Genomic DNA, 17,083 nt, shown 5'->3' on the forward strand with positions numbered 1-17,083 from the left:
AAGTACCTCCCTACACATCTGCCCTGATTGGGAAAGCTGGTCGCCAGAGGAAAGGGTTCTAGAAGAACAGTTTGTGCAGAAGACCCAAAGGACTAATCACCTGAGAAAAATATACACAGACTTTGGCATGCTGCCCTGCTTTCTTCTGCATGCCAGGCCTTGTTTTCCACCCTTTTCCTGTCTCTTCTGCCTTCCTTGAGCACAGACAGCTCTGGGACAGTGATTGTGAACATGGGCTGCAGAGCTAGGCAGCCTGAACTCGGGGCCTGGCTTGACCCTAACTTGCCGGATTGCCCGTTACAGTTTCTCTGTAACTCATTTCCCTCATCTGCAAAATGGGCTGCTTTGAGGATGAAATGACTTAACAGAGTTGAAGCCTTTTGCACAATGTCCTACATATAACCTGTCCCATCTGCTCAACTCTTTGTTCCTCGTTAGACCATGAAGAGAGTAAGCATGGATGGGTCTCTCCAAACATAAAGCAAGAGCAACTTTAGAACCGAGTTCCAGTGTCTGCCTGTGAGACTTTAAGTGCTCTATGTATAAATCACCTCACGTAATCCGTGAGGTATCTAGAAGAGATAGCACGAGATGCTTTATCCTAGTGATTCCTCAACTTGTCATTTCCTCCCTGGTTGACTCTGGCCTTGGCGGACTGCTTACCTTGGCCAGCGCAATCAGCAAATATGACATTAGTACAGACCTCGTAAGTGCTGGCACATTAAAGTTTGTACCTCTAAAATGTAGTTGCCTCCATGTGAGAAAGCTTTGCCTCCTTAAAGATGAAAAGAGCACAGGGAGCCAGTGAGTCCCAGTTGTCCCAGCTGAGCCCAGCCCCCTGTCTTCAAGATCTTCAAGCTGAAGGTAACTGCATGAATAAACCCAGGTAATACAGCCATTACCCTAGCTGTCAGCTCACAGCAGCATGAGAAACAGTCATCTGTTGTTTTAAGTCACTACATTTTAGGGTTGTTACTTTGCAATGACTAACTAAAGCAGAAACTGGTGAGTAGGGCCCTGCCCAACAAAAGCTTCCAACATGTGGCGTTGCCCCTGGGACCAGATGGTGGGAGAGAGGCTGCAAGGGCAGTGAGGAAATTGTTTTTGGAGGCTGGAAAAAAGGCAACCCATCTGGCTGAAACCATTAGCAACACTGTCATCTGCAGTAATTTGTAAGGTGAAAAAAATAGATCTAATAAACATGTTGGTCTGGGTAAAGAGATTTCTGGCAAGAATGCTAAAAGCACCAAGGGGTAGGTTACCCTTGCACAGTAAGGTACAGGAAGGGAGAGAAATGAGTGAAAGCAGGAAGCACTGAATTTACAAGTAGAAGTGAGAAGAAGGAGGATTCAGGATTGGGTGGGTTGGAGAGTAAAACTGTTCCTCATTTCCATTCTCATCATTGGCGATGGATTCTCAAAGGAAGAGACAGTCTCAGGGTAAAGACTAATCAAGGATAGGAGTGTAAGACCCTCAATTAAGACCTCAAGAGGTCTCTAGGAAGTGCTGAGTAGGTCCTCTCAACTAGACAAAGGGCTTCTAAGATTTATAGAAGCCTAATCCCAAAATAGCTCTGAGTAATCAAACTGGGCTGTCCAGTGTAGGCACATGTAGCTACTGGGCACTTGAAATGTGGCTAATCTGAATTAAGATGTTCTATAAGCATAAAATATATACCTGATTTCAAGAAGCTAGCATTAAAAAATATAAAATATCTTAATAAGATAATTGATGTTGCAATGATAATATTTTGGCTATAATGAGTTAAACAAAGTATATAACTAAGATCACTTTCCCTATCTTTTTTTTACTATTAAATGGTGACTCTTAGAATGGAAAAAAAATACATATATGGTTCACATTTGTGGTTTGTATTGTATTTTTATTTTATTTATTTATTTTTTAAAGATTTTATTTATTTATTTGACAGAGAGAGAGATCACAAGTAGGCAGAGAGGCAGGCAGAGAGAGAAGGGGAAGCAGGCTCCCTACTGAGCAGAGAACCCGATGCGGGGCTCGATTCCAGAACCCTGAGATCATGACCTGAGCCAAAGGCAGAGGCTTTAACCCACTGAGCCGCCCAGGCACCCCTGTATTGTATTTTTATTAGACAGTACTATTGTAGAGAGGGACCAGTCCCAAAATGAAGTCTCACTATGGATTTTATCTAATGGAACGAAAAATAATGAGATATGTAGAAAACCCATAAAGTCTTTAAATGAGTTCTATCAGATTGGAGGAATGGTTTATAATGATAGGGGATCTCTAGACTACCTAATTTCTATAGCCAGAATGTAGGGTGAGAAAGCTACATAGCTATAAATACAAGCTATTTATTCTCAAAAAGAAAAGACATCTCAGAAGATGGAACCAAGAACCCAGGGTTGAGTCAAGAGCAGAACCAGACCATAATCAAGGAACCCTGCCAGCTAGAGTAGGAGAACCTGATATCCATGAGCCTAGGTCAATTTCAGAATTGTTCTGGACAAAGTACTGCTATTTCTTCTTCCTATTACTCTGTTTTTGAATGGGGATAGCTACCGGAGTTATCAGGTCCGTGTTTTAACACTGTAGTTGGGTGTGTGATTTAGTTTACAAACAGAATTTAGCGGACATAAACAGAGTCCACGGTTTATTAGGATGGAAAGCAAACTTGATCTCTGGTTGAAGAGGAGCTACACACGAGGAACTCTTTCTCTGTCTGGACCAGATGCAGATGACAAGATCACGCACTACAAGCCTGGTGTGGTCACTGGATAAGACTTCAGGGGTTTTAGGAGAGAGGAGTATGTTTTGCATATGGGAGAAATTTAAATCATTATGGCCAGAAGGTAGACTTGATGGATTAAAATATGACCACATACTACAAATCCTCTCATGAAGAGGCAACACTTATTCCTCCTACCCTTTGAATTTGGACTGGTCTTTCCACTTGCTTTGTCCAATAGAATATGGCAGACGTGATGTGCAGCTTCTGAGCCCAGACCTCAGAAAGTTTACAGCATCTGTCCTTGTCCTACTGGTACTGGGAGAATATTGTACTATGATAAAGCCCACAGTGAAAGGCTATATGGAGAGTCCCAGTCATCCCAGCTGTTCTAATCATTCCTATTTGCAGGCCCAAACATGAGAGTATCACTCTTATTTGGGGGGTGGTTTGTTCTGCAGCAACAGGTAACTGATGTCTATTTATGGTCTAACAGGGAATGAATTGTTGAGCAGATGGTTCAGGTTTCCTGACAGAGGTGTGACTTGGGATTTCACTGCAGTTGGAATGCTGTCACCACCATGTTCTTCATTACGTGAGCCTCTCCAGAGTGCTGCTCACAACATGGTAGCTGGCTTCCCTCAGAATGAGGGACCCAAGAGAGGGAGAAAGTGACCAAAATGAAAGCCACAACATCTTTTATAACTTAAAATCAGAAACACCATACTATCACTTGTCCTGTATCCTGTTGGACACCCAGACCAACTCTGACAGGATGTGGGAAGGGACTACGCAAGATACTAATCATCAGGGACAGGGATCATTAGGGGCCATCTTGGAGGCTGGCTACCACCTAAACCAACAAGTGAATAAAATTATTTCATATACTAGTCTTTAAGAATCCCTAAGAAGCTAATTTGCCCATATCCTCTACTATTTCTCTATCCTATTTATTTATCATGGGTTCTTTTTTTTTTTTTTTTTAGATTTTATTATTTAACAGAGAGAGAGAGAGAGAGATCACAAATAGGCAGAGAGGCAGGCAGAGAGAGAGGGGGAAGCAGGCTCCCCACTCAGCAGAGAGCCCAATGTGGGGCTTAATCCCAGGACCCTGAGATCATGACCTGAGCTGAAGGCAGAGGCTTAACACTCTGAGCCACCTATGCACCCTTATCATGGGTTCTTTACTATTTCTCTTTACTTCTCAGCTCATTCCATATCCGTCATTCCCCTCTCTAACTTTGTTAGGCCATAGCACATGGCATTCCAGGTCTTCACTACTCTGATTGGAAGCAACTGTGTGGTTATCTTGTTCAGTGTCAGTCCTCAGGTAGAAGGCTCAACGATGAGAAGAACGACACTTAAAGATCAGTACTCCCAACATTTTTGGAGAAGAGAACTATAAATAAATTCAGCTCAGTAAAGAGCAGACCAGCCTGGAATGGGAGGAAAATAAGTCCCGATATTTGTTTGTTGCTGGTGACAATGTGAGGTTTTTGAGGAAGGCAGTCTAGAAATTTTTTGTAAGAGATATAAGATTTGTTTTACTATTTGGCTTAGCGATTTCCTCTTTGGAAACCACAACTTCCAAAAGGAAGAAATGAAGTTGTATTCTTTGGATCATCTCAGATGGTCAAAAACAAGGAATTGGCCTAACAGGACAGAAAACTGTTTCGTGAACAGTGGAAGGATAGTATTTAATCTCATTAACATTGAGCTGCATTTCTGAAATAAAATTATGTGAGAAATGGAGTAGGGCATATGGAAGCAAACACACATTGCTAAGATCAAGGTTTGAAAAAATCAAAAGTGATACAAATAGCTAACTGTTAATTAGGATCTCGGGGGTTAACATTTTTCATGTGAGCACCATTGCCGCAGGAAGTCCACTGTCTGAGATTAGGAGGAAATGATCAGGCTTAATAGGAGCTGATCTCCATTAATCCAAGTAGTATCCTTTAGTCTTGGTTTTCTTATCTACCAAATATGTATCATGTACCTCAATCCCAGGATCACGAAGGTCTGAGTATACTCTGTCTACCGGGAAAGGGTTCGTAACAGATGTGACACAGTAGAGGCAGTATGGAATAAAGGGAAGCAACCTTGGCTTTGACTTTTGCCCCACCTTTGGGTTACACTCCCACTGAGTAGCTTAACTTCTTTGAAACTTTAGTTTCTTCAACTGTAAGTGGGTCCTTCTACCTTACCAGGTTCTGTCAGGATTAAATATCATATCATATGTAGAGAGGCTAGTAGAGTACCCAGCACACAGTAGGTGTTCATTTGTCTTAGTCCCCTTCTTTTCTGCTGCCTCAAACCTCCACCTCTTTCATGCTCTTCCAATAAACACACAATAATGGAAACTGTTTGAAACCGGAAATAAGCAAGTTAAGGCCAGATTTCAAAGAAGGTGATACTTCACTCGTTGCCAAATCACACAATAAAAATAGCTTGTGAGAGGTCCAAGCGGATGGGTTCTGATGCATTGCTCAAGTTAACCAAAGGGTCACCCAATGGGCTTAGTGTGGAGGCTGATCTGAGAGCCCTTCCCTAGTCTCTTTGGACAAGATCCATATTACAGAAGAATTTGTCTATAGATTAAAAATAGGAAGGAGGTCAAAATGTGAAAGCACCCCTCAGAAATGAGCCTATGACATGACTTATGAATCAGGGAACTCTGGGTAAACAGCCTGGAGACTTTCCAAACTCTTCCCCAGAGTGGTTTCAAACAGGTAGGAAGAGTGGTAATTGACAAAACAAAGACCATCCCTAAAGGAACACTCCCTTTGGTTCTAGGTAGGCCCTGGGGAATATATGAGCTGAAGCCAAGGAAAGGAAAAGAACTGGTTGTGATCATTCCCTCATGCCTCTTAAGGCTAAAGTCTGTGTCCCAAAACACCAGCAGAGCGGAAGCAGAACACATGCTCCTTTAAAATTAAAGTCAGCCCCAAATAGCAAGGAAAGAGCAAGATGCATGGCTCCTGTTTGTAAACAAAGACTAAGATAAATGCTGGTTGCCAGACCTCAAAGGGAGGTATGACAAGCCACTTGTGAGAGAGAAGCCACAGGCCGCAGAGCAATCCCTTTGGTCTCCCTGGTGGTCTCCAATAGACCTTTCCAGAGGCATCACGGAAGAGCAGGAGAGCAAAGAAGGACAGAAAAGGGCATCTGCCTAAGCACCCTGCTCACCCGTCTGCACAGTCTTCTATTGGCCAGCATTCAAGTTAAATTCCATTGTCATGCTCATCACAGGCTATGGTTAAATGTTTTGGAGTCAGACACGTAGGTCTGAACTGCCAGCAGCAAGTAAATGGTTAAGCCTCAGTATCTTGGTCTGTATGATGGGGATACCAAGAGTCCCCACCTCGTAGGTGGTTGTAAAGAATAAATGAAATCCTGTATATAAAACTTTTAGCACACATCCAGTTCTCATGGATGTTAGGTGCTATTATTACTATTTTTGCGTTGTTGTAGATTTCATCCTCTGCTTTGTTATTTCACGCATGGCAACATTTTTCACCAGAATTGGGAGCTGTGCAGAGCTAAGGAACCACTGGTAACAGATCTGGACATTTTCCAGAGTGGGGGAATGGCACTATTTATAGCAACTAAGAGAAGATGCAGCCATAGGGAAGAAGGGAAAAGGAAGAGCAAGTGTGCTAATGAGGCAACGTTTACACCTTTCTGCCTTGCCTCTGGGTCTGCCTCAAATCAACTGAGGAGCTAGCCTCCACCAGCAGGATGGGGCCCAGGGCTAGCAGGCAAGGAGGTTCAATCACATTTGCTGAGGGTGCAGGCGCTGTTTGCAGCTGATACATCAAGAAGAAGGTCTCCTGAGAGACACCCAAAGGGACTAAGAGTCCCCACCTCCACCCCACTCCTCAAGCCCACATGGTTTTGGGGAGAAAGCCTGGCAGACAAGGCACTGCCCCTGTCTTAGAGCCTGCATGGCTCTAGGTCAAACTTCTAGCCAAGGATCAGCACCTCTCTTATCCAGAAAACTCAGGATTCACAAACAGAACACAAATCTAATAGTAGTGCATTACTATTCCTTGGCCTCAGAGAGCTGGATTTTAAGGAAGCTTGGGAATTCCTGTTTATTTTCAACAGGGTGTCATTTCCAACTAGAAGACAATTTTTTTAGCACATCGATACACAAGCAGTTCAGGTCACCAGGTCGCCCAAGGAGTCCAGTTAAAGTCATTGTACTAAATGCCTGTGGCTGTCTATTTGTTGGTGACACTGATAAGGGGGAGGCAAAAGTTACTGAAGAAGAAACTGAGCATGACGCAGGTAGTCCAGAGCCTAGCACAGTGCCCAGAACACAGAAAGTCCCAATTGCAGAATAAGTGGTTGCTGAGGTGCATTTTAAAACAAACCAGTCCATAACCCAGTACAGAAGGACAGTGTCTCCCCCCTCCCCTCCTCCTTCCCTCCATCTTCCTCCTTCTCCCCTCACCTCCCCCCAAAGCAAGCAAAAAACAACCTCAATATTTGGTCATGCTTTAAAGAGAGGTAATCACACAATTCACAAGTATTTTCTCTGAGAATTGATTCTCTGGTTGCTGACACACACGTTCAGTTTGCTTTTAAAAAGTAGACCTAAAAATTCTCATAAAACTCCATCTTGTTCTTTTCCATATTCTCTTTATTACTGCCTTCTATCACACATGCATTATATTTGACTTTTTACCACACTTGGGAACTGGTTATGACAAACTCTGTAATGGCTCATCATCTTCACTTTTTTTTTTTGTCTAGTTTTACTAAGTTATATTCCTTATAAAGAAGTCAGTGGCCCTAAAATATATAAAAGTCGTCTTCTGTGATCCAGAGGGTGAACAAGGAGCCATACTAATGTAACTGACACCTATTCAATATTTCTCAGACTCCTAAAAACTTCCTTCTAAACAGCTCACGGTACTGTATTTTAAGAAGTCAATTGATGAGTTCTTGGAAAACTTAGAATAAAACAATGCATTAGAGGGGGCCCATCTTCTGGCCAGATCATCATCTGTGTTTTGAGGAATATTCTTTACAGAGGTGATTGTGTGTCTGGAGCACAGACCTTTATAAACATGCACATTACAAGCGAAAATCCAGAGAACACAGATGATATCAAACTCATCAAGACATGAGTTTCTTTCTGGCACTGACCACAATGGCTATCATATGGAACAGCCCAAGGATCCCCCTGCCCCCAAAAGAAATCCTGAAACAGGTTCGCCACCAGAGGACCAATCCTCTCACAGATGGAAATCACATTATTTAAATCCTTTGGTGATTCTGCTATGTCTAATATACTGACAGTTAACATTGAACATTGCCTTAAAATTCCATTTTATGGAAAACAAAAGGTAAGAACAACCATTATTTTCCTACCTGCTGCTGTAGCCACCAGAAGCCAGGCTGCTGTTCCTCGAAGGGGGCAGACTCCAGAATCGAATCTTCGGCTCTCTCTCCTGGAACCAGAACCATCAAAGGAAAACTTTCAATTGCTAAGAGCAAGCAGATGGTTTGCTTTTAGCCAGTTCTTTCTTACTCCCATGGCTTGTGGAGTGCCAAAGTGGCGTGCCTAAGAAAGGATGGATGTTTGGGGGGAAAGGGATTGAATTTGGGGAAAGGAGAAGAAAGAGTTCCCAAGGCAAGAGTTAGTTCACCCAATACCCTTCCTTCAAGGAGAGGAAAGCCCTCTTTTTCAGCTTTAATTTCTCATAGAAGATCTGCCACTGCATTACTCACAGGTAATTGCTACATTGCCCCTTCACAAACAGCAGACATACTTTTTGGGCCAGCCTCCAGATTCATGATGCATGCCCATACCTGTCCACAGAGATATCGCTGTGCCTGGGAAAATTGGGAGGGCAAAAAGCCCGCCCAAAGGGAGGACCTTGTCTAGACTATTAATCAAGTTCTTGGGATAATATATGCTGCAAATGAAGATCAGAGGCTGGTGTGAGCCCCTCTGTCCATAGGGCATCCACCTCACTCATGGAATCACCTGGTTAGGGCTCGAACTTCTTCCAAGGAGATCAGCAGCTAGAGTTTGTCAAGCTTTGACTTGTTTCCCCAAAGAGGAAAGGAATAGCAAGGATTACTATCACAGAAGGAATGTGGTTTTCTTACTCTGGGCAGTTAATGTAGGAGCGTCAAAGATGATAGATGTGCAATTATAGTTCCTTTAAGTTTAATATCATGAAATGCAGTGTTTAAGAAGGCATTTCAATGATAATCAAGTGTTATAGAAACTTCACATTCGATTCATTCCCAGTTTTCAAGAAGGTAGAGGTAACACAGTAGAGAGGACAGAGCAGAAAGGCAGAAACTGGAAAATCTTGGCTCTGCTGTTTATTATTGTGCCCTTGGACAGATCATTCAATCTGGTTTCCAAAGAAGTCAAATGCGAAGACTGGGCTGGAAGATCTGCACAATAATAGAATACCACTTCTCACTTCCACATCTATTTCACCTTGTTCTTGTATCAACTCTTCTGTTCTTCTTTGGGGAGTCACCCCTTCCTCCCAGCTGGTTTGGTTGAAGTTATATCACCCCCCAGGTTTCTTTAGAAGTGGGCACGTACTCATGAATTAGAAGAACAAATACAGTGAAAATGTCTATACTACACAAAGCAATCTATACATTTGGTGCAATTCTTATCAAAATAACACCAGCATTTTTCACAGAGCTGAAACGAACAATTTTAAAATTTTTATGTAACCAGAAAAGACCCTGAATAGCCCAAGTAATGTTGAAAAAGACCAAAGCCAGAGGCATCACAATTCCAGACTTCAAACTATATTACAAAGCTGTTCTCATCAGGACAGAATGGTACTGGCACAAAAACAGACACATAAACCAGTGGAACAGAATAGATAACCCAGAAATAGACTCTCAACTCTATGATCAACTCATCTTTGACAAAGCAGGAAAGAATATCCAGTGGAAAAAAGACGGTCTCTTTCACAAATGGTTTTGGGAAAAATGGACAGCCACATGCAGAAGAATGAAACTGGACCACTTTCCTACACCACACACAAAAATAAGTTCAAAATGGATGAAACACCTACATGGGAGACAGGAACCCATCAAAACCCTAGAGGAGAACATAAGCACATCTTTGACCTCAGCCACAGGAACTTCTTACTAGACACATCTCCAGAGGCAAGGGAAACAAAAGCAAAATCGAATTATTGGGGCTTCATCAAGATACAAAGCTTCTTCACAACAAAGGAAATAATTGACAAAACTACAAGGCAACCTATGGAATGGGAGAAGATATTTGCAAATCACATATCAGAGAAAGGGCTAGTATCTAAAACCTATAAAGAACTTCTCAAACTCAACACCCGAAGAACAAATAATCCAATCAAGAAATGGGCAGAAGACATGAAAAGACATTTCTGCAAAGAACACATCCAAATGGCCAACAGACACATGAAAAAGTGTTCAACATCACTCGGCATCAGGAAAATACAAATCAAAACCACAGTGCGATACCACCTCACACCAGTCAGAATGGCTAAAATTAACAAGCCAGGAAACAACAGATGTTGGCAAAGATGCAGATGTGTTATATTGGAATATTACTCAGCCATCAATGAAATCTTACCGTTTGCAATGACATGGATGGAATAGAGTGTATTATGCTAAGTGAAATAAGTCAGAGAAAGACAAATACCACAGGACTTCATTTATATGTGGAATTTAAGAAACAAAACATTGTTGGTATAAACAATGGGAGCTGGTGCTGGCTATGGAAGACGAAGTTATGGGGAGAGATTCAATGGGGACTCCCAAGAAAGAATGCCATGGCCGTGATGATTGGTTGGAATGGATTTGGGGGCAGGTAACAATGAGGGCAAAGAATGAGTCCAAGGGGATGCCCAGGTTTATGGTTAGGGTAGAGAGCCAACAGGGACTAAGAATTTTGAAGGATTGAACTGGGGGTGAGAATGGGATGTGGGATGATAAGGCAGCATTGCTCCTCAAACGAGCATGTAATGGATCTAGGGTCTATCTTGCCAAGAAAGTGTCCCATCTTCTCATTAGTGTGCAATGTGAATGTTCCCTGTAGTGGGGTCAATAATGTCTCCCCAAAATTCATGTCTACTCAGGACCTCAGAAATAACCTTATTTGGAAATAAGGTCTTGCAGATAGAGTTAAGATGAGGTTATACTGGAACAGAGTTAACTCTAAATCCAATGAGTGCTGTCCTTATGAGAAAGAAGAGAGAACACAAAGAGACACAAAGAAGATACCCATATGAAGACACCTACATAGATTGGAGTGCTATGCAAAGGAATGCAAAATTGCTAGGAGCTACCAGAAGCTAGGAAGGGGCAAAGAAGGATTCTTTCCTAGAGCCTTCAGAAAGATCAGGGCCGGGGCACCTGTGTGGCTCAGTGGGTTGAGCCTCTGCCTTCAGCTCAGGTCATGATCTCAGGGTCCTGGGATCAAGCCCCGCATTGGGCTCTCTGCTCTCTCTCTATGCCTGCCTCTCTGTCTACTTGTGATCTCTGTCTGTCAAATAAATAAATAAAATCTTTTTAAAAATTTTTAAAAAAATGAAAGAAAGAAAGAGCATGGCCCTGCCAATACCCTGACTAGAGGCTTCTAAGCCTCCAGATCTATCAGAGACTAAATTTCTGTTGTTTTAAGCCACAGTTTGTGGCAGCCCTAGAAAAATAATAAAGACCCCAAATCCCTTTGGCACAAATTTTCCTGAAATTGCACTATTAGTTTAGTTTTTTTGGGGTGGGTTTTGATCTGTTTGATTGGAAACAACGCTATATCAAGTCAGGTTCACACACATTTTAGGATTTACTCTACTTCATAGCAAGGCCCTGTGGAATTGGAACATGGGTTCAGTCAGGTCTGAAGAAGGGAGGGATGTTTTTGGGATAATAAGCCAAGATAGGGTCTCACAGCAGGGTAAACCTAGAAAGTAGGGGCATTAGGTGCCACTGACATTCAATAGAATTCTGGGAAATAGACAAATGGTTATTATTATCTCTATCTTACGGATGAAGAAACTTAAGTTTATAGACATTAGGTAATTGTGTGAAGGTTACACAGCTAATAAATGTTGGAGGCAGAAATAGAAACCAGATTTTCTTAGTCCTACTCTCGGGATTTTCCATGGGACCATGAAGCCACTATGATGCTGTCTCTAGGGAATCATCTTGGACTAAAACAAGAAAGAAAGAAAAGAAAGAAAGAAAGGAGGGAGAGAGGAAGGAAGGAAAGGGGAGAGAGAGGAAGAAAGAAACAAAGATTATCAGCTATTGTCACCAAGGAGTTCTTCTACACAAGTCAATTTCCTATATAATTAAAAATATTCCTGTAAATGTTTCATTTTAATCATTTCACATGGACGTCTGCCTTCAAAAACAAATTATACTAAAATGATTTAATCTCTTCCCATGGCATGGCCATTAATCATTGCTAATGCCTTTGTTACAGTGTCTTGACTTTTCAAAAGAAATGGGCAGAAAAGTGTAGACACAGATGGAGGCAGAGTATTTGGTGGCCCACCCAAATCTGGTCACCACACTATCCATCAAGAGAAGAATCATGCAGATAAGGGATCAAAGCTTTCATTTACTGAGTAAACACTAGGAAATATACTAAGTGCTTTCATATGTGTTCTCATGCAATCTTCCAACCTCCCTGTGATATGATTTTTTTTTTTCCCCAAGGGAGACAAAGAAAAAGGGGGGAAGGGGCAGAAGGAGGGGGAGAGAGAGAATCTTAAACAAGCTCCATGCACAGCCCACAGCCTAACGTGGAGCTCAATCTCACAACCCTGACATCATGACCTGAGCTGAAATCAAGAGTCAGATGCCCAACCGACTGAGCCACCCAGGTGTCCCATGATATGACCATTTTTAATGCCCACATTACAGATGAGGAATCTATGGTTTCAAGACCTTTTGAGACCTTCTAGCATGTATCCTTACTCTAGAAACCTGACTGGTGATGAGCAACTACATGAAATACACACCTATTGACTGAGAATTGTGTCAATAAATATCCATGTTTAAATCCAAGAGTCAAGCCAGTCTTTCTGTGAGAACTCAAGGAAAATGTTGTTTTCAACTGGCATGGAATGCTCTCAAGTTTCTCAGCTCAAATTTCTGAAAAATAAAATAACCTTCAAACCTGCCTTGGCTAATCTAAATCTCATGTCAACGCTGCAAATAAACTTTTCATGTGAGTGAGCTGTGATAGAGAGGAAAGGCCCTGGGGGCATCCTTCATCTTCTGGAAGCTGCTGGCTGGTAAGAGGCCCCCTAAGACCCACAGTCTCAGGCATCTTAAAAGCCTACTCTTCACTGATGCTCACAAGCTTGGTTCCACTGTATTCTTCCAAGGACCACCCAGGGCATAATCTAATCATCAGTTCTTTCTCTTTGAGGACAGAAGCATCATGGGACAAACACAGGCCCAGGAAGCCTCTCACACAGGAAGTCTCTAACACAGCCTATCATTGCTCAGAGGATCACTATATTTGACTAATGTCAACCAAAAACTCTCCCTCATTAGCTGCATTTCTAAGTTTCCAAATTGCTTTGCCAAGTGGTGAACATTGTACTTGGGTGAAAAGGGGGAGGACTGTGGCTATGAGAAACTGGTACCCATCATCCATTCTACTTTCTTTCTAGAAAGGCTTTCTTAGAAATCTAAGAACTATTTCCCCAGGATCCTTGCAGCCAGAATTTGGTTGGCAAATCAAGCCTCCCAATTAGATGCACGTGTAGCAAATGTGAGGGAGGGACTCTTTTCCCTGCTGCCTCTACTGTTGCTTTTGGAAATAGGTGTGTGGAGGCAGGAGCTTTTCTGCAGCAGTGTTCCAGCCTCCAGTCTTCAGATATGTAATTGCTGAGTGGAGTTTTCCTGATTATTTCCCCGCTGCTCAGGGGATGTGTTCTTGAAGTCAACAGTTTGATCAGTGAACTCCTAATTGACACCCTGTTCCTGAATGCAACAGAAGGTGGCAGAGGGGTTCCTCCCAGCAGGTGGGATTAGGAATTTATTCTGGGAGTCATCCAGGAGTCCCAACCTAGGAACCCCTCTTCCAGTCCCTCCAGCAATGTTGAGATCTCCACAAAGGGGTTTTGTCTATGGATAGTTGTGAGCTGTTCTTCCCATGAGGGGGACTGAAGTCAGGAACCACATAGTTCGCCATCTTGCTGATATCATTCTCTACATTTTTACCAGATAATTCAGGCACAATGACTCCTCATGTTTTGTTCACAATCTGTAGGAGGTCAGGTTTGACTCTCCAAGAATTTAGAATATGTTTGATTCCCTGTATTACATTTCTTTCTGCTTAAGAAAGCGAAGTGGATTGTTTCCCATGACTGACACCTGACAGACGCTCTAACTCAAACACAAGTCCTGAGTGTTCCTGGATTGTTCCTAAAATTGTTCAGAACCTCATTAAAGCAGGGCTAATGCTATTGTTTTCATTTACCTCTTACCTTAGGCCATTATTTCTGGATTTGGTGTTTAAAATAAAGGTAGACTTTTTAAATTGACATGTTTACTCTTTCCATATATTTAACAAAGATTTATTGAATGTCTTCTACATTTGAGGCATGTTGCCAAATACCCAAAGATCAAGACAACATGGCATAATGGAAATAGCGCACCCTCCTTACAAGTAGTTGATATCTGGTTTTGTCCTTTGTTTGTGTCTTATTTGTCCCTCTCAGCATGTTAAATATCACAGGAGCAGGGAGCCCCACTATCTTATTCACAACTACCTCCCCTGTCTTTCAAAACAGTGTCTAATGAATTAAAACATGCAATAAGTATTTATTGAAAGAATGAATGAAGCTTGCAATCAAAAATCCCTGAAGATTATGGCTTAAAGAAAAATATTTATAAAGCAAAATATTGGTAATAATAGTAGTATTCCAGTGTGTAACTATGCTAAATATATTTAGCTTTCAAAAAAATTTTTTTAACCAGAATAGTAGGCAACATCACTAGAATCATTAAAAATCAACCAGACACCGTATGTCTCTTCAAAGTTCCTCCCTCAACTGTATCTCCCTGGTCACCAGATATAGCTGCACTGTGCTTATTTTTGTTCTTCAGACAGATTCTCCCACTTCGTAAGAATTTTTGTGGCATTCCTGAAGTTTACTAGTCCCAGTGATTCTCAATGAGGGAATAAAAGGGAGTAAAAGACATAATTCCGACTCCCTGGTAAAGACAGAGCCTGGGAACACCTACAGAGACCTTCCAGGCTGCTCTGAGGCACTTCAAGCTTTGTTCTAGAGACATGAAATAAGAAATCTCTTCACTGGCCCAGGAGGGAGTACATGGCCCACAGCCAAATGAGGGTGTGGGCTTCTGCAGTCTCCAGGACTCCATGTGCCCGGGCGGGTTCCAGAAAAAAAGGGGCTGCATCCGGCCCATGTGCCATGACATAAGCCCCAGTCAACATTTCAGGCGGTCAGCAAATAGCTCTAGGGAACATCTGGATTTGAGCCCAAAGTAGGTAAAGCCAGATAATTCTACTGGAGGCAGCCTCTCTTTTGTGTCATGAAAAGCACTAACCAAGTTCAGATTGTCATCTTTTGCTAGACCTGTTTTTCTTTTCTATACTGAAACAATCCCCATTCTCCAATCCCTGAAACTTCCAATTCCTTTAAAAAATGGCATGAGCTGAGGTTCCCGTCACCATACTGCCCGCCCTCAGGTACACCCAAGGGAAAATGCAATTATAAAGCATGAACTGAAACAAACAAAATAAAACATAATACCAATTAGGACCAGTTCCTGGGGGAAAAAAAAAGTTCTACATATGCCCTAATATCTGTAACTGATTTATTGGCTGAATGGTCCACTCCAGAAAGCATTTGGAGGAGCCACCATGCCAGAAAACACTCTAATGCTTTCCAGTTTTCAGTCAAGTGACTGGGAGTTCTCCTCTGACTGTACATGCTTATTGTAACCTGGCCACTTTTCAGGACCCAGAATATAGCTTGTCTGCAGTGTAAAAGCTACAATAAAAGCCAACTTGTATGATCAGGGAAAACATGATCTAAGGGAACTCAAACTGGAGTTCAAGTGATATTAACTTGTGAAATGTCTGTATCCTTACACCTCATACTCTTGCAAATAGTGGATACCTAGTACTTTCATTCTTACCTGTCAAGTGCCATATGTCTAAGAATGTAATCTGCATAGTGTTGTTTCATTTAAATGCTCATTGCATAATGACGAATCAAGGAAACACTCTCTGAAGATAAGTTATTGGCCCTAGTAGGTGCTCCCTGATACCTACCCTCCCCCCAACATTTGATCTTTACTTTTAGTATTGGATGTGGTTTCACAGGATTGTCTTTGACAATCACACTTTCAACATACTGGTTGGAGAAACAATGCCTGACAATGGACTATAATATTTGCATTCACTGGGGCAAAGTGAACTACTATCCTCGCCAATAGCCCAGAACCCACCACCGCCACCATGACCCTCCCAGATAACATCTTATACTCACCGGGCACTGTCCTAAGCAGTTAGCATGTATTGTCTCTCATAAGCCTCACCATATCACTTTGTGAGTTAGATATTATTATTCCATTTTACTCCTGGGGAAGCTATAGCATAGAGAGGTTCATTCAGGGGCATGCAGCTAGACGTGCTGGTGCCAGAATTTGCACCTAGGTCCTGGGTAGGACAACAGATATCCCAATTTATATATGTAAACACAATGCAAGCTCACTTTCAAGCACCATGTACACTAATGGAGGATATACGTATGCAAAATGGATCATTATAGTCCTGGGTTTTTAAACCAAAGGTTATTTCCTAAGTCTTAATTTTCCACACAGTAGGAATACAGATACATAATAAAGCTAAAAGAACATCGAAGAGGACAGACACCCTCCTCTTCATATTCTTTCCCACTTTATTATAAGTCTTTGTTCTCTACCTGGCCATGTACTTATGGTCCTATAAGTTTCATTTTCAGTCACCTTTTCAGTTATTCAGCCTCGATTGTTCTGTAAACACAAATGTCGGTGTCACCCTGCATCCTGGGGTTGGGCTCAGAAAATGTGGCACCAGATCTCAAAACAGTCTTCTCTTTCATTGCTCTGCTGTTTCCCCCCAGCTTGTCACTTCTTCCATAGTTTTCTGGCTGTACCCGCCTCCTCATTCTGCCAGGCCCACCCTGAGTATGGCTCAGCTGAGCTGTTCTAGCAGCCTTCTCTCTGGCCTCTCTCTCTCTTCTTCATTGCTGAGCATATCACAACCCAAACTCCTCTGTCTGACTTGTAAAGCCTGCATAATCTTACTCCACCCTATCTAGTTAATTTCCTTTCCCACAAAGACCAATACATCGCCACTCAACCCGT

The 17,083-nt window shown here is 42.2% G+C and overlaps 1 protein-coding gene across 3 annotated transcripts in view; it reads right to left on the minus strand.

Moving 5' to 3' along the window:
• The window catches only part of FRMD6 (FERM domain containing 6), a 301,404-nt gene that overhangs the window by 224,374 nt on the left and 59,947 nt on the right, over positions 1-17,083 (minus strand). Inside the window, exons 1-2 of one of the 3 annotated variants that reach the window (XM_032871121.1) lie at positions 8,709-8,743; positions 8,090-8,169 (exon numbers count right to left, since the gene is read on the minus strand). The exons of 1 other annotated variant lie outside the window; for it this stretch is intronic. The gene's annotated coding sequence lies outside the window, so the exon portion shown is untranslated. Of the gene's footprint in view, positions 1-8,089; positions 8,170-8,449; positions 8,515-8,708; positions 8,744-17,083 lie in introns of those variants that run through there. One more of the 3 variants, XM_032871118.1, reaches the window with a different exon arrangement.

The sequence above is a fragment of the Lontra canadensis genome, unplaced genomic scaffold (assembly GCF_010015895.1).
Source record: "Lontra canadensis isolate GAN:19392208 unplaced genomic scaffold, GSC_riverotter_1.0 scaffold42, whole genome shotgun sequence".
Taxonomy (NCBI): domain Eukaryota; kingdom Metazoa; phylum Chordata; class Mammalia; order Carnivora; family Mustelidae; genus Lontra; species Lontra canadensis.